The sequence below is a fragment of the Musca domestica genome, unplaced genomic scaffold, assembly GCF_030504385.1.
Source record: "Musca domestica strain aabys unplaced genomic scaffold, Musca_domestica.polishedcontigs.V.1.1 4, whole genome shotgun sequence".
In the NCBI taxonomy this organism is placed as follows: domain Eukaryota; kingdom Metazoa; phylum Arthropoda; class Insecta; order Diptera; family Muscidae; genus Musca; species Musca domestica.
Window position 1 is genome coordinate 5,038,983 of NW_026712328.1, and position 23,808 is coordinate 5,062,790.

A 23,808-nucleotide genomic window follows, 5' to 3' on the forward strand; every position below is an offset into this window, starting at 1 on the left:
TAATTATAATTTAAAATTCAAAGCACTAAATATGCCGAAGCATTTGTATCTTTTAAATTCGGACTTGTATTGTCCATTTGGTGCACAATTAACTTGAAATCGGATAAAGATATATATGGGAATCATACACGCTAAGATTATAATTATAATTTAAAATTCAAAGGACTCAATATGCCGAAGCATTTGTATCTTTTAAATTCGGACTTGTATTGCCCATTTGGTGCACAATTAACTTGAAATCGGATAAAGATATATATGGGAGTTATAACCAAATCGGCACCGATCTCGATAAAATTTGGCAAAGATATTTCTGAGCTGTATTTGATATATTTCCCTGAATATCGTTGTTACGGAGTGCATATTACGGTTGTGGGTAGCAAATATAACAAATCGGATGAACAGTATATATGGGAGCTATAGCTATATCTGAACCGATCTTCACGAAATTTGACATACTAGCTTCTAGACTCAATTCGGTCGTAAGTGCCAAATTTCCATTTGGACAAATATTAGACGTTTGGTGCACAATCAAAGGTAAATCGGAAGAAGTTATATATGGAAGCTATATCCAAATCTGAACCGATCTCGATAAAATTTAGCAAATGTATTTCTGAGCTGTATTTGATATATTTCCCCAAATATAACAAATCGGATGAACAATATATATGGGAGCTATAGCTATATCTGAACCGATTTCGATCAAAAATGGCATACTTATTTTCAGGCCTAATTTGGTTGTATGTGCAAAATTCCATACTATTCGGACTGATAATTACACGTTTGGTGCACAATAAAAGGCAAATCGGACGAAGATATATATGGGAGCGTCTTTGGGCCAAACAAATGATTTGTGCAAAATTTCATCTGGATAGGGCAATAAATGCGAACTGTACTTTGTTTACAAAAATACATGGACAGACGGATGGACGGACATGCATAAATCGACTCAGAATGTGATTCTATGCAGATCATTAAAAGGAACTATGGGTCTATCTCGTTTCCTGTTGCCTGTTACAAACAAATGCACAAAGACATAATACCCTGCGTTTTGAAGAACAACAAATCCGACACGCAACACGTTTTCTACATTAACTTAACATAGATAAATACGGTTCTATACCTTACCAGTGAGCCTATTCTGTAACTTTTTTTAACATTTTTCATTGTTTATTAACAAAAAAAAAATATATATATATAAAAACAAAATTAGGTCTATCAAAATTGTGATGATTACCACAAGATGTCAGTCAAATATATATAAATCGTCGTAAAATTTTGCTGTGATTCAGAATACATATACTTTGCATTTAGTCTTAAGTGATTATTTCTTTCGATTACAAACGGAATAACAAACATCTTATAGTAAAGAATATAAAAAATAATTGCTTTGTCGAACACACAGACATCACCCTTTTTTCCTTTTCTTGGTATGTAATAAAAAGTTTAATGTTTCAGCAGAATAAAACAATAATGATATGGGTCTATAAGTTGTATGTTTGTAGTTGTATATTTTGTTTTCCATTGATACATATTAATAAATCATAAAAACATTTGGTATTTTTTAATGTATATTGAGAAAATTAAGTGAACAGACTTTAGTTCTTTTCCCAGCATGAACGATATCTATTTTTGAAGATAACAGACTTTTTTGTCTATACGTTTATTTGTCTATGATATTTCTGCCTCTTCTCGCTCTTATTTTAAAAGGTTTGTTTAAATCTAGTGAAATATTTCAAAAATAGCCATAAATTGTTTAAACGGGCCAAGTAATTCCCCGGCAATATTTTATAGCTCAGTGCGATACTTCAATTGTTATAATATACATTTGTATTAAATTGTCCTTGTCGGTCCAATACAAAAGCATTTATTATTATGGTGATTTGGTGAACGTTGCAATGTCGTAAGCGAACAATTGTATAATATATTATTTAAAGTGCGATATTGCAAATAAATCAACAGTAACGCCGTAAGTTATCTGAAACAAATACAGAAATCACAATTAAATTAAATTCAATTACAAATATTTGTTATTTTGTAAATTTATCCAGTCATATACGCCACATTTATTAATAAATTAAAATGAAGAAGTATATAATATATATATATATATATATATATTTAATTGTACCATGCTGGTAAGTAAGCGATCTTTTAAAATCACTTAGAGTGAGCTTTCATATTTTTTGATTAAGTTATGATTACTTCATTTGTCATTTGTTAGTATACATTTTCAAAACAACTTAGATTAGTACGGACGACAGATTGCAATGATTCTTTCTGAGGGAATAGGGTAGTTCTATTTTCTATTTTCTATATATATATATATATATATATATATATATATATATATCCTTCTATGCAATTTCGGACAATTCGATTGAAAAATGTACCTAAAATCATCAAATATCGTTTGCAAATGTGGCTAAAGTCATCAAAATACCGAATATCGTGAGGTGCCGTTATGTGGGTCATATACGATATCGTGAACCTGTAAAAATAATTCTCTTCTAGGGGATAAAGTACTTACACGGAACTCCTTGTGTGAACTTTTAGACAATTTCGTCGACAAATATGGCTAAAATCATCAAAATACCGAATATGAGGTTCACGGTATCGTGAACCTATATAAAAAATTCTCTTCTAGAGAAGAGCTATTTGTGTGAATTTTTATACAATTCCGTTGACAAATGTGGCTAAAATCATCAAAATACGGAATATCGGGATGTACCGTTGCATGGGGAATATACGATATCGTGGACCTACATAAATAATTTTCTTCTAAGGGATAAAGAACTCATAAGGAACTCCTTGTGTGGATTTTCAAGCAATTCCGTTGAAAAATATGACTAAAATCATCACAATACCGAATATCGGGGGTGCCGTTATATGGGAATATACGATATCGTGGGCCGACAAAAGACTGATCTGTGCAAAATTTTCGTTTTGAAAATTTAGCGTGATTACAAAGACAGACTAAATAAAACGATATTTTGTTCTGAATTTTGCCAATTTCAATTAGAATGCTCGGGTTTATTCTGGCTTGTGGCGATTTCAGTTTATCAATTGCTTTCAGAATTTTTATACGTTTTTAAATACGTTTTTAAATGTAGGCACCAAGAGCATATTTGTACATCTTTGTAAGCACTAAGAGCGTATTTGTACTTTGAGGCTTGAGAACACAAGATGGAGTTATATATAGTTCGAGCTATCAAAGTATTGAATATAGTGTATCATGTGACTGTCATTCTTGTATGAATTCCTCATATATATATTTTAGAGTTGAGTCACGTTCAATACATCTTCATTTATATCGAAAAATACAAAAACAGAAAAATACATGTATATCGAATGCGCTACCAAGAAAGCTGGAACATTTCTTGACTTTATGATACCCTACACCACTTTACTAATGTAGTAGATCTCCGCATGACAATTAAAAGTTTTTTATGGGAGAATTCACTCATACACGCTATGATTATATTTATAATTTAAAGTTCAAGGGACTAAATATGCCGAAGCATTTGTATCTTTTAAATTCGGACTTGTATTGTCTATTTGGTGCTCAATTAATTTGAAATCGGATAAATATATATATAGGAGCTATATCCAAATCGGAACCGATCTCGATAAAATTTAGCAAATATATTTCTGAGCTGTATTTGATATATTTCCCTGAATATCGTTGTTACGGAGTGTATATTACGGCTGGGGGTAACAAATATAACAAATCGGATGAACAGTATATATGAGAGCTATAGCTATATCTGAACCGATCTCCACCACATTTGAGATACTAACTTCTAGAGTCAATTCGGTCGTAAGTGCCAAATTCCATCCCATTTGGACAAATATTATACGTTTGGTGCACAATAAAAGGTAAATCGGACGAAGTTATATATAGGAGCTATATCCAAATCTGAACCCATCTCGATAAAATTTCTGAGCTGTATTTGATAGATTTCCCCAAATATTGTTGTTACAGAGTGCATATTACGGCTGCGGAGGCCAAAAATAACAAATCGGATGAACAATATATATGGGAGCTATAGCTATATCTGAACCGATTTCGATCAAATTTGGCATACTTATTTATACTTAGCTATATCTAAATTTTGACCGATTATCTCCAATTTAAATAGGGTTCGTCCTTGGGCGAAACAAATGATTTGTGCAAAATTTCATCTGGATAGGGCATTAAATGCGAACTGTACTTTGTTTACAACAAGTAAAAGAACATTAAGTTCGGCCGGGCCAAACTTTTAATACCACCTTAGGGTAAAGGAAACATTAGAAGAAATGTGGCAAAAACCATTAAAATGCCGAATATCGGGAGGTATCGTTATATGGGGGCTATACCAAATCGTGGACCTACACATGCAAGGTTTCGCCACCGGAGCTAGAACCCATTATGACCTACAAATACCAATTTTCAGACAAATACGTGAAAAAATGTGGCAAAAATCATCAAATCACCGAATATCGGGAGATACCGTTATATGGGGGCTATACCAAAATGTGGACCTATAACTACAATGACTCGCCACACGAACTGGGACCCATTATGATCTACAACTACCAAATTTTCAGAGAAATTCGTAAAAAATGTGTCAAAAATCATCAAAATACCGAATATTGGGAGGTACCGTTATATGGGGACTATGCCAAAACGTGGACCTATACATACAATGTTTCGCCCCACGAACTAGGACCCATTATGACCCACAAATACCAATTTTTAGACAAATCAGTGAAAAAATGTGGCAAAAGCCATCAAAATACCGAATATCGGGAGGTACCGTTATATGGGGGCTATACCAAAACGTGCAATGTTTTGCCACACGTACAGGGATCCGTTATGACCTACAAATACCAATTTTCAGACAAATCCGTGAAAAATGTGGCATAAATCATCAAAATATCGAATATCGGGAGGTACCGTTATATGGGGACTATACCAGAACGTGGACCGTTATATCTCATTTTCAATACCAACCATCCTAGACACAATACCAATTGCTCTGCTAAACTTTGGCGCTCTACGTTAAATAATGTAGGCTGTATCGTGATTTCAACAGACAGACAGACGGAAATCGTTAAATCGACTTAGAATTTTATGCTGATTATGAATATATATACTTTATGGGTTCTACGACGAATATTTAAGGATGTTACAAACGGAATGACAAAGTTAATATGCCCTCCTTTCTAAGGTGGAGGGTATAAAAATACATGGACAGTCGGACGGACATGCATAAATCGACTCAGAATGTGATTCTATACAGATCATCCTTTTTCCTGTTACAAACAAATGCACAAAGGCATAATACCATGACCATCTTGTGGTGTAGGGTATAAAAATAAGAAATAAAACAGTAAAGAAAGTCTTAAAGTCGGGCGGGGCCGACTTTATGATACCCTACACCACTTTGCTAATTTAGTAGAGCTGCGCATAACAATTAAAAGTTTTTATGGAAAATTCAATCATACACGCTATGATTATAATTATAATTTAAAGTCCAAAGGACTAAATATGCCGAAGCATTTGTATCTTTTAAATTCGGACTTGCATTGCCCATTTGGTGCACAATTAATTTAAAATCGGATAAACATATATATGTGGGAGCTATATCCAAATCAAAACCGATCTCGATCAAATTTGGCAAAGATATTTTTGAGCTGTATTATATATATTTCCCTGAATATCGTTGTTACAGATATATATATATATATATATATATATATATATATATATATATATATATATATATATATATATATATATATATATATATATATATATATATATATATAGCAATTTTGAAAAATATAATCCAAATAAATCCATTATTGCAAGATAATTCTAGACTACCGTAAGAAGTCGAAATAAACGCATCAATTCTTTATATTAAGAGCAAGCATATTGGTAGGATATTATTACGAACAAATATACATACTTTTGAAAGAACAACATCAGAAAAATCCATTGAAAATGTTGGCAAAATCATCAAAATACCGAAAATTGGGAGATACCGTTATATGGAGGCTGTATGATAGCACCCGACACCCGGACCTATAGCAACCGATATGAACTTCGTGTGCATATTTGTAGACGATTCTATTGAAAGATGCAGATACAAAATACCAAGTATCTGGCGGTATCGTTATATAGGAGTTATATGCAAGAATTGAGACTCATTGAATCGACGAATGCTGTAAGATACACTTAGATGGGAGTTATACCAAAACGAGACTGATTTATACCATTTTAATATCAATCGTTCCAAGTTACAGCCCATTTGATTGGAAAATGTTGTTGAACTATTTAACATGAATTTTATAATACCTTGGCATATCTAACATTTAATAGATCTGTTATATCCATTAGGCTTTAAAATGTAAAATTAAATCTAGCTGTAGATAATCTATGCAAAATTTCACTTATTCTTCTAGCTAGTATAATTATAAGTGGTGATGCGCAGTTTTTTGAGCGGCGTATGCTATATCTGGTATTAAGAAAATTAGCAGTAACTGCTGGAACTCCAAGGACTATATTTCAAACAATTCTACAGAAAAATGTGTAAAAATTATTCAAAAACCAAATGGCGTGGGATACCGATATATGAGTAATATATTAAAATGTGGACTTATATAAACGAGTGGGACCTATTACGAAATCCAAATATCAATTTTAATTATATAATGTCTCTAAAGCCATAAAAATGCCAAATATCTGGGGATACCTTATATATCCTAATACAAAATAATACGGACTTTAAATACGTTTTAATGAAATTTTGTCTACCTACTCCCTTTCGTTCGGAAACAACACTATTCGGTTCCTCGCCCACAAAGTCTTAACATTTTGGTTACTTATAACCCTCATAACATGCAAAACAAGTCGATTCTCAATGTTTGACTTAATTCGAGATCTAATGTGAATATTAACCTTCTCCGCTTGATATCTCCCCACAAGGAGTCCACACAAAATATCCATGTATTCCAATGTCCATAACCAAGTATTCCCACAAAACAAGAAACAAGTAGTAAGCACATCTCAATATTTTTATCAGTATTGGTATTATTTATTTTAATACATCCACTCTTTCTGCCACCTTCTTCACAAAACTTCAACATTTACAATGAATATGTCTCATCTCAAATGAAGGGCAAAGAGTAATCGATATTGTCCAAACCTGATATATACCTGATACCTTCCACGCAACAGGTCAAAATTTTGAATAATTATACTTTTCACGAAATGTAAAATAACATACCAATATTTTTATCAATATTAAATGAAGTTCGGTATTCTATATAAGGTATCCCACGCATATTTCAACAATTAACAAAAATTATCACAATTTTCATAAAATATGAATGAAGTAGACGATATAGTCCAAATCTGGTATATTGTAATATTTATATTAACAGTTTGAACAATTATAACGCAAAGCTGAGGAAATATATCTCCGAAAACCAACGCACAGTGGGGTGAGATACCAAGAAAAAAACGAAGATTACTTCAGGGAGGCATTCCATAGCTTTGAACTTTTGCTCAGACTTTTATATTACCTCTAGTATGTTTGGTATTAAAAATGGGGCATGGGTAAACGTAAGGTCCCCATATAGCGTCACTTCCTGATTTTCGGTATTTTGAATGTTTTATACACAATTTTAAACCAAATCATGACATTAACAGTTCTGAGCAAGTTGTTGCTATTTTTTTTTTTTTAATTTAAATGCACTATTATGCAGTGACCATATGTAACGGCACTTCCAAATGTTAGGTTTATTGAGAATCTCTCCTTGCAAAATGTTGTGAAGGTAGGTCCACTATTATATACAATACCTATATAGTGGTACTTCCTAATTTTTGGTATTTTGAAGGTTTCAGGTTTTTACAAGCTCATTGTTTGATATTTTGTTTCACAGTGGACAGAAACTACAAAAATAGCCAATATAAAACCACTTATAACATAGGTTTCTGCATGACCCGATACAGGGCTAACATCAGGGATAAATTCAAAGGAAGCATGTCGTTGCGCCCATTCATGTTTTTTTCATACATTAGTCAACAAAAAATAACAAAATTTGCGATAAGTCAGGTAAAGGCTATTAAACCTTTCTATCCGAAATAGAAATAAACGTTATCAATATATTAAAAAATATGTAACTTATTTTTAAAGAATCATTATTATGGTATTCCTCCCTTAAATCTTCCTCATTGTCTTAAAGGTGATCATCAGTCAAAATTTAAGGTAAGGCAAATAATTTCACCACTGACTTTTAAAGATACTGGATTATTTTAATATAGTTAAGATTTCCGATTAATAATAGGTTAAAACTCAAGAGAAACTTATTAAAAAAAGAACAAAAACAAACAAAACAGAGATCTAGACCAAAGTACATTCACCGCAAAACAAGTTGACTATCTTCGCCATTTTTTAAATTAAAAAAATACACTATTTTTTGTAGATTATAAAAGATGGAATTCCATACTAAAACACAAAATTAAAATTTTAGGACCTTCCCTTTTTTAATTCAACATACTTTTCGGATATGGAGAAAATATGGTCATATTTTGAATTCATTTCTAAAATATTTTTACATCAATGTTTTTAGAACTTTTTTTGTACCTTTCAAAAACCATTTTTTTCTTCTTTCTTACGAAAAAGTGAAACATTTCTCAACTTAAACCCTTTGTAATTAGAAAAGTAAATAACGTATGACTTTGAAATTGTCGGTACTGAAATAGAATTTTGTGTTCGATAATAGTTTAAAAACATTTATTCCAAAAGGTGAATTTAATTTTTAATTAATCTCCGTTCTGTGTGATTTAACCCCTTTGTGCGTCGGATATTCTTAAACTTGGTTTTAATATTATTTTAGAAATTTTTTAATATTTATTTGGATACTGCTTAAGATTTACAGCAATACTTCCAACCACAATTCAGACAAAACATGGAATCTTGATGCCAATATTTTATATGGATAATACATCACATTTCTTTTTTCATAACTAATCTCAAAATTTTCATATGTTGAATATAATGACGTATACGTATAGTTGGTTCTCAAGTATACATCAACCCCATGTATATGTGTATTCTATTATTTCATGTAGCTTTTATCAAGTGATAACATGGACCGCTATTTTGTGAAGATAGTATTTCACGAGCACTCCATAGTTTGTTATTCCATTCAACATACCATGGAAAGAAATTTCATGTCGAAACTACAAAGTATTTATTGATAAATCTCATGTACATCGAATGCTATTTGCGTATGAAAGAGGATTCAAGCTTTACTGTTGTATTTTGGGAACATGCATTGTTTTTTGTATTGCCTCTTGAAGTTCTCTCAATAATAGAGATTTGGTGGCATCATCTTTAGTTTTTCTTCTGAAACAATGTTGTCCTCACCATTGCTATCAATCTCAGCAACAAACAAAACACAACATCGTTGGGGAATTGCTTTTAAAAGTGACACAATTGTCCTAGCTCAATTCATTCCGTCGCTGAGTAGACATTAATATAGCCTTGGTCACTCTCACTTTCAATAAGCTACCCTAGTTTTGGTTTTTGTTTGAGTACAAATGTTTTTACAGTGTTCGTAATGTAAATTTTTTAGAAATTCTTTAAATCCCGAATTCGTTGAATATATTTGTATTTAGTTCTCACCAAAGGTCTGATTTTTGTTGATGCCGTCTTTTAAATTGATCTGAATGAAATGATCGTTTTCACATCGGATCGAATCGAACACACAGTTAGAATCACGTCACTTACAATTTAATTTGAGTGTTCGAGAGCGTTTTATGTGTTTAGCAACATGAGTTGATCGAACACGTGAATTAAAGTGAGCAATCACAACTGTGGTTTTTTTCTTTCAATCGGATTCGCTCAGCATCAGTATTATTCAAACATTCAATCAAGTTGAGGCAGTTTATTTTGATTTATATAATATTTGAAATGGAAGACTACCGAAAGTGTTGCAAGTAGAAACTACGAACTTTTTAGGCAAACGAAAGGTCGAAATTTTGTTTAAAAAATCATGACCAATATTGTAAAATAAAAACTACTGATGTGTTTGTTAATTAAAAAATATGATTTTGTTTTTAGAAATAAGTCACTGAAGTCTTACACAGCAAAATTCCAAATTATTGTCTGCTTATAATATAATTTATGTCAATTCTTTAATGGGGATTGTTTTTAGTTATGAAATGCTTAGTAAAATTACAATCATGATTTCGCTCAGGTTCGATCATTTGTGTTTTAATAAAATCAAATCACTCATTTAACTAAGATGAATCAGACCGATCACATTCATCATCTACATCAACATTAGTTCGTAAACAATTCACTCATGTGAACTGTTTGATTATGAACACAGAGCTTAGATCAGTCCAGGTTTGCTTCACAACTTTTTCGTTTCGCTTGAGCAACTCGAATAAACACGTTACATCTGACCGACTGATTGAGTTTGATTTTATTTCCACTATGTGTTATCAAGCCTTATCAATCATACTCATTGCAACTCGCAGTTCGCCAAAAATTACCACTTTTCAACCATGTACGAGAAGCCGCAGCAGTTTTTAAGGCCATCTGTTTTATTTCACATTTTGAATCGAAAAACAAAAGAAAACTAAACTTAATAAAAGAAAGAAAATAGACAAATGTTGCATAGAGATTGTATTGATTTTATCCACAAAATAGATCACAGTTTTAAAAAGTTTTACATTGTTGCAGTTCTGGAACTACATGTCATTTTTTATTCTAGAAATTTCGTTATCTTATTACACGTTGTACATATGCATATATGGTTATGTGAATTCCGGTAACTTCTAAAAATTTCTAAGTTGTCTGTCAATAATTATCTACACTAACTTTTTGTATCTTTGAATCGACGTGGTAAAATATTGGTAAATCACACGTTCGTAGGAGTGACCACTTTTCTTCGTGCCACTATGCTATTGATATCATTAATTATACGTTATGGGGGACTTTTTATACCCTCCACCATACTATGGAGGGTATATTAACTTTGTCATTCCGTTTGTAACTCCTCGAAATACTCATATCAGACCCAACAAAGTATATATATTCTTGATCAGCGTAAAATTCTAAGTCGATTTAGCGATGTCCGTCTGTCTGTCTGTCCGTCTGTCTGTCTGTCTGTCCGTCTGTCTGTCTGTCTGTCCGTCTGTCTGTCTGTTGTAATCACGCTATCTTTCGAATGAATTGAGATAGGTGGCTAACATTTTGCACACATGTTTATTTTTCCAGTAAGCAGGTTAAGTTCGTAAATGGGCCATGTAGGTCCACGTTTTCATATAGCCCCCATATAACGGTACCTCCCTATATTCGGTATTTTGATGATTTTAGCGACATTATTCACGGGAATTGTTTTAAATTTGGTATTTGAAGTTCAAAATGGATACTACACCCTAAGACGGAGAATTATCCGTGCAGGTCCAGGTCTTCGTATAGCCCCCATATAACGGTACCTCCCGATATTCGGTATTTTGATGATTTTAGCGGCATTATTCACGGGAATTGTTTCAAATTTGGTATTTGAAGTTCAAAATGGATACTGCACCCTAAGGCGGAAAATTATCCGTGCAGGTCCACGTCTTCGTATAGCCCCCATATAACGGTACCTCCCTATATTCGGTATTTTGATGATTTTAGCGACATTATTCACCGGAATTGTTTTAAAATTGGTATTTGAAGTTCGTTTTGGGAACTACAGTCTGTGACAGAAAATTGTCTGTGCGGGTCCAGCTCTTCGTATAGCCCCCATATAACGGTACCTTCCTATATTCGGTATTTTGATGATTTTAGCTATATTGTTCACCGTTTATTTCAAGTTTCGAATTTGAATATGGTAATGGCTTATAACCACAATGCCTATGTATGTCCACGTCGTATAGACCCCAAAATAACGGCTATATTCGGTATTTTTAAAATTTTAACAGAATTTTTTAAGGATTTTATTTTTTGAAAATTTCCAAATTCGTTGCAAATGGTGGAGGGTATTAAAAGTTCGGCCCGGCCGAACTTACTGCTCTTTAACTTGTTCAAATTGTTTTTTTTTTAATTGTTTTAATACCACACACCAAAATGTTTATGAAACAGGATTTATAGTAATACTTGCAACCGCACAATTCAGGCAAAATATTAAATTTTAATGCCAATATATTAAATGGATAATACATCACCTTGCGTATATCAATAATAATCTAAGAATTTTCAAAAATATCTCATTATTCTACATTAAAACACCAGTAAGAAAGTCTTAAAGTCGGGCGGGGCCGACTTGGGCCAACAAATGATTTGTGCAAAATTTCATCTGGATAGGGCAATAAATGCGAACTGTACATTGTTTACAAAAATACATGGACAGACGGACGGATGGAAATGCATAAATCGAGTCAGAATGTGATTCTATGCAGATCATTAAAAGGAACTATGGGTCTATCTCGGTTCCTTTTGACTGTTACAAACAAATGCACAAAGACATAGTACAATGACCACCTTGTGGTGAAGGGTATAACAAGTAAATAAAAAGAATGAAAAATGTTGTTTAGAGATATGATACTGGTAGTAATGAAATTAATGTTTACCTATATCGAAAACTACGTTTGCTTTACAACGTGAACGCATAAATTCGATTTAATAAATGTTTATATACCCTTCACCATAGCATGAAGCATTCCGTTTGTAATACCCCGAAATAAAAATGTTAGACCACACAAAGTGTATTTATATTTCTAATAAGCATAAAACTCTATGTAGATTTAGCGATGTCCGCCCGTCTGTCTCTCTGTCTATCCGTTTGTGGAAATCACTCTAGCTTTCGAACAAACCTACTTCATGGTTGATAAAATTTTACTCAGATGTGTTTTAGGTCTGCAGGACGTTTGGTATTGAAAATGGCCCAAGTTGCTCCACGTTTTGATATAGCCCGCATATAACTAGATTTAAGTTGTTTTAATAATTTGTGTAACACTTTTCACCGGAATTGTTTCAAATTTGGTATGTGGAGTTCGCAATGTGGACTACCTCTTATGATAGAAAAATGTCTATATAGGACTACATCTTCGTATAGCTCCCATATAAATGTACCACCTTATATGCGGTATTTTGACGATGGAGTTCGCAGTTCATATAAAGTTCATATTATATTCAGTATTTTAATAATTGTAGGTATACTTTGTATTTTTTTAATTTCCTTCCAGACAGTGGTAGTTCGACCAGGCCGAACTTTTTTACTTGTTATAGTATCAATGCAGTCAGATAGTAAGGATCATAAGGGACGTAAAATACCTTAATTTTCCCTAGCTTTAGTTGGCGGAGGATTTTGTTACCTCTCTACCCAAAGTACTTAAAACCATTTTTCTTCTAAAATGTCGTTTCCTTACTCTTTGTACACATACATGTATAATTATGTACATTGTAGAAAGTAATACTAAATAAGTTGTTCATACATCATTCTCCACACTATTTTTTTTTTGTGTTATAGAATTGACATGGTAAAATATTCGTTAAACACGTGTTAGTAGAAGTGACACAACACCAAACCACTTTTCTTCATGCCGATATGCTATTGACACCATTAGTTATACATTATGAGAGACTGCTCAAACTTAAATAGTTCTTATACCATGTTATGTATATGTTACGAGATTTACAGTAATACTTTCAATAATACAATTCAGCCAAAATACGAAAACTTGATGCCAATATTTTAAGTGGACAATACATCGCCTTGGTAATTCCATTACTGATCCAAAAATTTTCAAACTCATTTAATTGTTCCTCATTAAAACATAAGTATAATATAATGACATGACATGACAATGATATTTATAGTTGGTTCGAAAGTATACATCAATCCCATGTACATACGAATGCTATTACTTCATAAAGCTTGCATCAAGTGATAACATGCAAACAATATTTCATGGGTGAATTTTATTTGTTATTACCTCTAACATACTAAGGAAGGTATATTAACTTAACATTGCGTTTGTAACACCTCTTTCATTAATTTCTCTCCACTTGTTATACATTCATTTACCTGAGCGAAACGACTTAACATGAAAACTTTAAGTCAATTTTCGAATAAAGAGATGTGAAAGGTCAAACTCATTAAAAACTACCACTTTTCTTATATAAATGCATTCTATATAAGTAAATAGTTTCTTATTTGCGTGTATACGGCTGCACAATTTGTCGCAAATTGTTCTTGAAAAATGTATTACCAATTGAAATGCTGTCAATATTCTTATATAAAATTATTCTGAAGGTGATTTTCCGATATTTTGTTATAAACGTGTTACTTATGGGCATTAACCTCCCATGTGCAATAACCTATATGGAGGGTATATCGATCCGTTTGTAACTTCTGGAAATTCTCATGTAATACCCTACAAAGTATATATATTCTGGATCGGCGTACAACTTTAACTCTATTTAGCGATGCCCATCTGTCTGTCTGTTCGTCTGTCTGTTTTAATCACGCACAATGGACCACGTCAGTCCAAGGTTTATAAAGGTACCTGTTGACATTATCTTTTTGATGATTTAAGGCACACTTACTAACGAAACAAGAAACATTTTCTTACCAAAGTGTTTCAAATTTGTGTTTTTATACTCGCAATAGGTACCCACCACTGTAGCATAAATTGTTTGCATGAGTCCTATTTATTTTAAACCCCCATTTAGCGGTACCTGCCGATATTTTATATTCCGATTATTTTAGCCTAGCAGTAACGAGCCAAAAATTTGGGAGCATTTCCAACGTAAAGTTTCTTTTGAAGTCGTTAATCCGAGCAATTAAGAAGGTCCGGTATCCGCAATGTAAAACAATTTCAAATCTATACTCTATGGTTATTACAAAACACTGTAAGTTGCTTCGCTTACATTACATTAAATTAACTACTATTGATGCGCAACTTTTTTCCGAATCGTCCCAAAACCCTATTTTTTGCATCCAACTGTTATACCTTTAAAACATTATCAAAGTAAGCATTTTATAAATTATCGTTCCCACTAATTATTTATACCCCCACCATGGACAGGAGAATATATCAAATTTATCATTCCGTTAGCAACACCTCGATATATTCGTCTTAGATTCTTGGTAATATCAGATTCTTGGTATAATCACGATTAGCATAAAAGTCGATTTAACGATGTGCGTCCGTCGAAATCACGATGACGTCACATTATTTCAAGTAGAGCTTTGCAATTTGGCACAATAAATTGAACCGAAAAAGATAACAGTCCTTGTAGTTGAAAATTGTTCCCGCTAAAAAATGAATCTTTATAAAGGCTCCACACAATTCATCTTTTACCGATCTCACTGATATTTGCAGACTAAAGTGGAAATCCAAATACTTTTATTTAAAAATGTTTGTTTTCCTTATGGTGAAGGGTATTGAAAATTCGGCCCGACCGAAGCTAATGTTTTTATACTCTCCACCATAGTATGGAGGGTATATTAAGTATGATATTAATGATATTGATTTTGTAACATTTTTATGATAATAATAGTATTTTTAGGCACTTTACTTATTTAATTATTATTTTTCGGCTTTTAACGTGCTTATACTTGTTATTGACTTGGATAGTAATATGTATATAATACCTGTTTGTATCCGTTTTACTACAACACTTCGTGCCAATACATTATTGGCGATAAGAGATTCTTTCATTCAACTTGCTTTAAATATCATCATATTTAGCTTAAAATCAATACTGTCAACAATAAAAAGGAATCATAATAAGAATATTCAAAATGTATACAACGCCGTGGATACTTCAACATTAATGTAATAAGTTTCCAAGTTACTAACACAGTACTGACTGAAACACAAATTTATCACACAATTGAAAAATGCTTATATATATATATATATATATATATATATATATATATATATATATATATATATATATATATATATATATATATATATATATATATATAAGACATTTTTATTATAGAATTTTTTTTGATGATTTTAGCGTCATTAATCACCGGAATTGTTTCAAATTAGTATTTGGACCTCGTTATGGGAACTACAGTCTGTGACAATTGTGAGAATTGTCTATGCAGGTCCAGGTCTTCATATAAGCCCACATACCAGTACCTCTTTATATTCGGTATTCTGACGAGTTTAGGTACAATACCCACCGAAATTGCTTGAGACGCGTATTTGAAGATCGTAATCGATGCTACAGCCTATGACAGCAAATTGTCTATGCTGGTCCAGGTCTTCGTACAGCTCCGATATAAGGGTACCTCCCTATATACGATATTTTGATGATTTTAGCTACATTATTCACCCTTTATTTCAAGTTTCGAATTTGAATGTGGTAATGATTTATGACAAACAATGCCTGTGTAGGTCCACTCGTATAGACACCAATATAACAACTATATTCGGTGTTTTTGAAATTTTAACAGGATTTTATTTCCAAATTCGTTCCAAATGGTGGAGGGTATTCAACGTTCGGCCCGACCGAACTTACTGCTTCTTAACTTGTTTTATTATTATTTGTGTTATTGAATCGACATGGTAAATATTTGTTAAGCACATTTTCGTAGCAGTAACACTACACCAAACCAAATTTTATTCGTGCCAATGTGCTATTGATACCACTAGTTATACAATATGGGAGACACCTCAAACTTAAATTATTTTTATACCATATGTATATTTATGAAACAGGATTTACAGTAATACTTTCAAACTTAAATTATTTTTATATCACATGTTTATTTATGAAACAGGGCTTACAGTAATACTTTCAACCATATAATTCAGCCAATGTGGAGTCTTTCTGCCAATATTTCAAATAGATAAAACATCACCTTGATTATTTCATTACTAATCTAAAAATTTTCAAACTTGTCTCATTGCTCCTCACTAAACATAAATTTTATAAAATATTTAAAGTTGGTTCGCAAGTCTACATCAAACCCATGCACATAAAAATGCGCAATATAACTTGCATCAAGCGATAACCTGAATGCATATAACTGTGTCGCTCTGTTTTGCTAAACAATATTTCACGGACGTAGCCTTATTTGTTATATCCTCTAACAATGTCAATTTTATTAATCTTCGAAATAATCGCGTTAGGCCCAACAAGCTAATATTAATGATCAACGTAAAATTCTAAGTCATTTAACACTTGCTGTCTCTTGTTATTAACAATAGACAGGATCACAAATGATCCACGTCAGTGCACGTTTTCCCATATCCCCATAGAGAGGTACATCTTAATATTTGTGTTCTTTTTTTTTGACAATCTGAGCCACATTTGTTTTGGATATTGTTTAAAATTCGAGTTTGTCCTCAGTTGCAGAGCATTGTCAATTTAGGTATGTTTTCCTTTAGCCCACATATAACTGTACCTCTCCAAGTATTTTTATTTTGACAATTGTTTTGCATTTAGTGTTGGTACTGGCTTCAATCCCGTTTGACGCATCATTGTATATATAGGTCCTTGATTTTCTATAGTTCTTACACAGTGCTACCTCCAGGTTTTAAGTATGTCTATAATTTCAAAAGCATTTTTAATTTAATTTTAATTTAAAAATTATATTGTAGAACCTCTTTCGTATTACGTAAACCATCCTCGATACATATTCTGCACTTTTTCCCCTTGGTTTCTGTGTTCTATTTGGAAAACTCCCCCAAAGCTTTTTATCGACACAACTACAATTTACGATATAAGTTCTGTATAACTATAAAACAGAAGGCACTCGAAAAGTTTCAAAAAAAAGTCCGCAGAATGATACCCCCTGAATTAAACCCGTTATTTAGGAGCTATACGAAGACTTGGATCCGCACACTATATTTTTTGTCTTAGGCTTTAATACCGATTCCGAACTTTAAATTCGAAATTTGAAACAATTCTGGTGAATTGTCAAACATCATCAAAATACCGAATAAAGGAAGTTACCGTTATATGTGCGTATAGGTCTTCGTTTTGCTATAACCTAACATATAATAGAGCCCATATTTTATATCGAATTTGTTTCAGAATCATTATTTGTAGTACAAAATGGATTCTGAAACCGATGTCAGAACATTGTGCATATTAGTCTAAGATTTTCATATAACGGAATTCACCGATGCTTGGCATTTTAATTATTCCAGCCAAATTTTTCTACGGTATTTTGAATTTGGTACTTAACAACCGAAAAAGATAACAATCCATGTAGTGGAAAATGGTTCCCGCTTAATAATGCCTCTTTATAAAAGCTCCACACAATTCATTTTTCATCGATCTCGCTGATATTTGAAGATTGAAGCGGAATCCAGATACTTTCATTTAAAACTGTTTTTACCTAATGGTTAAGGGTATTAAAAGTTCGGCCCGACTGAAGTTAATGTTTTTATATTCTTAACCATAGTATAGAGGGTGTATTAAGTTTGTCATTCCGAACGAAGAAGGTTAATGAAATTTTACTCAGATGTTTGTTTGGTACTGAGAATGAGGTATATCGGTCCACATTGTGGTACAGCGCCATATAACGGTACCTCCCTAAGTTTGATTGATTATTTTAGCGACATTATCGAACAGAATTGTTTCAAATTTCGTATCTGTAGTTCGTTATGGGTACTACAATTTGTGACAGAAAAGTGACTATCTCAACCTGACTATGACTCAACCTCTTCGTATAGCCCCCATATAGCTTTTTTTTTAATTCTTATTTGCAGTTCGCAAAGAGTACTACATCCTGTGACAGAAAACTGCATATGCAGGTCCACGTTTTCGTATATACGGTACCTCCCTATATTGGATATTTTGATGTTATTAACCGGATTTAATTTTTTCGTACACCTAAGTCTGTTTTTATACGGTTTTGATATAACACGGTTTGAAAATTGAATATTTTTAATGTTTTTTACACGATTTTATTCCATTTAGCACGATTTGAAATTTTATGTACTTAAATTTTTTTGTCAAATTTAATTTTTGCGAAGTATGTTCATATCAGAAAAAAGTATTTATGAAAGAAAAGTCTGAAACCATCGATAGTATCGATAGTTTGCGAACACTAGCTTAAAGATTTAAGTGAATTCCCCTTTAGCGCGTACAAACAATTGTTACTGGTCAAAGCAAATGTGAATAGCACTAATATAGGAGAATTCCCTTTATGTGCATACAATAAAATTTAATGGTCAGAGCAATTGAAACGTGTTAATATTTTGTGAACTGTCAATGCAATAAGACGTGTTTGGTAAAGAAAAAAATAAAAAAATTAAAAATTCTTGTTTTTCACTAATTTTAATAGGTTTTAGAGATTAGGAAAAAATCACCCATTTTTGTATAAGATCAATGTCTTTTTTTACACGGTTTTTTTTACACGGCTTCTTCTGGAACCAATCTACCGTGTAAAAACAGACTTAGGTGTATTTGAATATTGTAATGGCCTATGACAAAACTTGTCTTTGCAGGTCCACATCTTCGTATTCATATGACGGTTAGTCCCTTTATTTGGTATTTTTATGATATTAATGATATTGATATTGCAATATTTTTATGAAAATAATAGTATTTTTCTATGTACTTCATTTATTATTTTTTTGTTTTTAATTTCCGAATTCCTTCCAAATAGTGGAGGGTTTTCAAAGTTGGTATTGACTTGGATAGTACTATTTATATAACACATGTTTGTATCTGTTGTACTACAAAACTTTACTTCGTGCCAATACATTATTGGCACTATTAGTAATTGGCGGTAAGAGATTCTTTCATTCAACTTGTTTTAAATATCATCATAAAATCGATATTTTCAACCATAAAAAGCAATCTTAATAGGAATATTCAAAATGTATGCATCGCCGTGGTTACTTCAACACTAATGAAATAAGTTTCCAAGTCACGGTCCTGACTGAAACACAAATTTATAATAAAGATAAATTTAAACTGTTCGCCAAAACACATTCATCGTGATATATTCGAATTCTTTTCCTTGCGTGGTCTTTCTTAAATATCAATTATCATCAATTATTACACAATTGAACAATGCTAATGAAGATATAGTAATATCTTGGCTGTTATCTTTTTATATTACATATTTATAATGGTTTACAACTTCAAAATCGTAGTATTGACGGTATGCAACTCGCAGTGTGCTAATAATTACTTCTTACCAACAATGTTTGAGATATCGGAACATTTCCTTTTCTATTTTATATTGTGAATAAAAAAAAATAAATCTAATTTAATAAAATAAAAAATAGAGATATTTCGCTTAGATATTGCAATGTACACGAAATATTTTAAAGGCATAAATAAAAGTAATGTGTATTTATGTCTAAAGTTACGTTTACATTGCAATTGCCACAATTCGATTGAATTCATGCTTTTATTGTACCGAAGCATTCAGGTAGTAGGGATGAAAACCGGGCGGCAGGAGCTTATTACTTTCCTCCAGTTATCGGAAGATATTTTATCATCTTTACCCATAGAAATATAAGCAATGTTTATTTTAGATAAAATATTTGTTAAGCACATGTTCGTAGCAGTGACACTACACCAAAACACTTTTCTTCGTGCTAATACACTATTGACACCATTAGTTATACAATATGGGAAACTCCTCAAACTTAAATTATTTTTATACCACATGTATATTTATGAAACAGGATTTACAGTAATACTTTCAACCATATAATTCAGCCAAAATGTGGAATCTTTTTGCCAATATTTTATATAGATAATACATCACCTTGGTTATTCCATTACTAATCTAAACATTTGCAAACGTGTCTCATTGTTTCTTACTAAATATAAGTTTGATATAATAACATATTTATAGTTGGTTCGCAAGTCTACATCAAACCCATCCACATGAAAATGCTGCAATATAACTTGCATCAAGCGATAATTTGAATGCATTCAATTGTGTCGCTCTGTTTCGCTAAACAATTCCGAATTTGTATGAATCGTTAAAATCAGTCTAGCTGTTCTTAAGTTATAAGCGTAGTATCTAACACAACTTTTGATTGAACAACAATTGATTGATTATATACATATATATATATATATATATATATATATATATATATATATATATATATATATATATATATATATATATATATATATATATATATATATATATATATATATATATATATATATATATATATATATATATATATATATATATATATATATATATATATATATATATATATATATATATATATATATATAATTGGTTTTTGTTTGTAATGGTTGAAAACGGATGGACCGATTTGCATAATTTTTTGTGCAAACGTTCGTCATACCCCAAGTTATGTTTTTAAAGAAACCAGTAAAGAAAGTCCTAAAATCGGGCGGGCCCGATTTTATGATACCCTACACCACTTTGCTAATTTAGTTGAGCTCCACTTAATAATTAAAAGTTTTTATGGGAGAATTCAATCATACACCCTATGATTATAATTATAATTTAAAATTCAAAGGACTAAATCTGCCGAAGCATTTGTATCTTTTAAATTCGGACTTGTATAGCCCATTTGGAGCGAAATTAGTTTATATCCAAATCTGAACCGATCTCGACAAAATTCGGCAAAGATATTTCTGAGCTGTATTTGATATATTTCCCTGAATATCGTTGTTGGCTGTGGGTAACAAATACAATAAATCGGATGAACAATATATATGGGAGCTATAACTATATCTGAACCGGTCTTCACCAAATTTGGCATACTACCTTCTAGACTAAATTCGGTCGTATGTGCCAAATTTCATCCCATTTGGACAAATATTAGACGTTTGGTGCACAATAAATGGTAAATCGGACGAAGTTATATATGGGAGCTATATCCAAATCTGAACCGATCTCGATAAAATTTAGCAAAGGTATTTCTGAGCTGCATTTGATATATTTCCCCAAATATTGTTGATACAGAGTGCATATTACGGCTGCGGAGGACAAAAATAACAAATCGGATGAACAATATATATGGGAGCTATAGCTATATCTGAACCGATTTCGATAAAATTTGGCATACTTATTTTCAGGCCTAATTTGGTTGTATATGCAAAATTCCATACTATTCGGGCTGATATTACACGTTTGGTGCACAATAAAAGACAAATCGGACGAAGATATATATGGGAGCTATATCTAAATTTTTACCGATTATCTCCAATTTCAATAGGGTTCGTCCTTGGGCCAAACAAATGTTGTTTGCAAAATTTCATCTCAATCGGATAATAAATGCGATCTGCATTTTGTTCACAAGAATACATGGACAGACGGACGGACGGACGGACAGACGGACTGACATGCATAAATCAACTCAGAAAGTGATTCTATGCAGATCATCAAAAGGAACTATGGGTCTATCTCGTTTCCTTTTGCCTGTTACAAACAAATGCACAAAGACATAATACCCTGACCACCTTGTGGTGTAGGGTATAAAAAAATATATACCACGCCTCCTTTTACGTCCACTATTTTGATTTATCTAAAATCCTTATATTTCCCAAATAATGAAGATATATTTCCCTTAAGTATTTGTTTGGGGCTGAGGAACTGACCACGCCTACTTTTTAATCTATCTATACATCTATATATATATATATATATAAAAGAATGTTGTGTTAGTTACTACGCTTATAACTTAAGAACCGCTAAACTGATTTTAATGATTCATTCATATTCTGAATTGTCTCCTATCCGAAAAGGATAATATCCAAACAAAACGCGTAAAAATGTGATATATTAACATTTTCATTTTGACTTTTAAAAGGTACAATAGTGATGTTTTATTTTGCATGATTTTTTTCCATTTCGACTTACTTTTTTTCTAATGTACATTTGTAGTGTTTTTTATATTTTATTTTTGAATTCGAATATTAATACCAATTGACTTGATTTCTTGAGAACTGAAATTGATGGCGGGTTACATGGAAGTGTAGTACCGAATTATGTGGTGGCGAAACGGAATAGATGATATCGAAATAATTTAACGCGATCACACCAAAGTTAAAAGATAATTACTTTTTCAAAATCGCTAAAAAATCACGAAAAAGAGATCTCATTGAAAAATTTTCAAATCGGGAAAATATCGAAAAAAATTTTCAATGGAATTGAATTTTAAAATAAAAGTACATTCTATTGACAAACTTTGTAAGGATCTTTAAACAGTTGCTGTAAAAAAATCAGCGAACAAGTGGAAGATTTTTTCAACTTCTTATTCTTCTTTTGTAAATTTTTTTTCAATTTGTATTATCATATTGAATTCAGTGGATTTTTTGTGAACAAAATAAAGAATATGTTTTTACTATATACAATTTTTCACCAAAAAAATGAAATAAGTGCGAAATACGATGTTAACTGACATTTACCTTTCAACTCCAGGGCCTACATCGTGGTTCCGCTGCAAAATGCGAACACATTTAAACAAACAAAAATAACCGAAAAAAGCCTAATGGGGCTCATTTCAAAGCGTGGACCTACTTCTTTCATGTGACAATAATCCGTCCAATGAGAGCTCAATTTTTTTGGGAGTACAATCAGTAAAATACCAAATATAAAGGGTGCTAAATAGTAGAGCAAATGGGACTTTTAGTAAGAAAAGGACTGCTATCCTTCCAGAAAATCTTCCCGAATATTCAGAATACCTTAAATCGCTTTTGCAGGTCATGATATCGATCATATATAACCATCGTATGATTTAAGCTATCTTTGGGATCTTTGTCACTTTTTTCTATTTTTGGTCCTTATTTGGTATCTTTGTTTCTAAGGGGATAGAGAACCTCT

General features: G+C 31.9%; 2 long non-coding RNA genes across 2 annotated transcripts in view; both read right to left on the reverse strand.

The window, feature by feature from the left end:
• Nucleotides 1–21,030, reverse strand: part of LOC131804204 (uncharacterized) — a 28,499-nt gene extending 7,469 nt beyond the window's left edge. Inside the window, exon 1 of the long non-coding RNA XR_009342945.1 lies at nt 20,653–21,030. This is a non-coding gene — a long non-coding RNA (uncharacterized LOC131804204). The remainder of the gene's footprint in view (nt 1–20,652) is intronic.
• Nucleotides 1,485–15,829, reverse strand: LOC105262480 (uncharacterized). The gene is made up of 2 exons (XR_891804.3): nt 13,663–15,829; nt 1,485–1,975 (listed from the first exon to the last, which is right to left on the reverse strand). It is a non-coding gene; the product is annotated as an uncharacterized LOC105262480 (long non-coding RNA).
• Nucleotides 21,031–23,808: the final 2,778 nt, after the last annotated feature.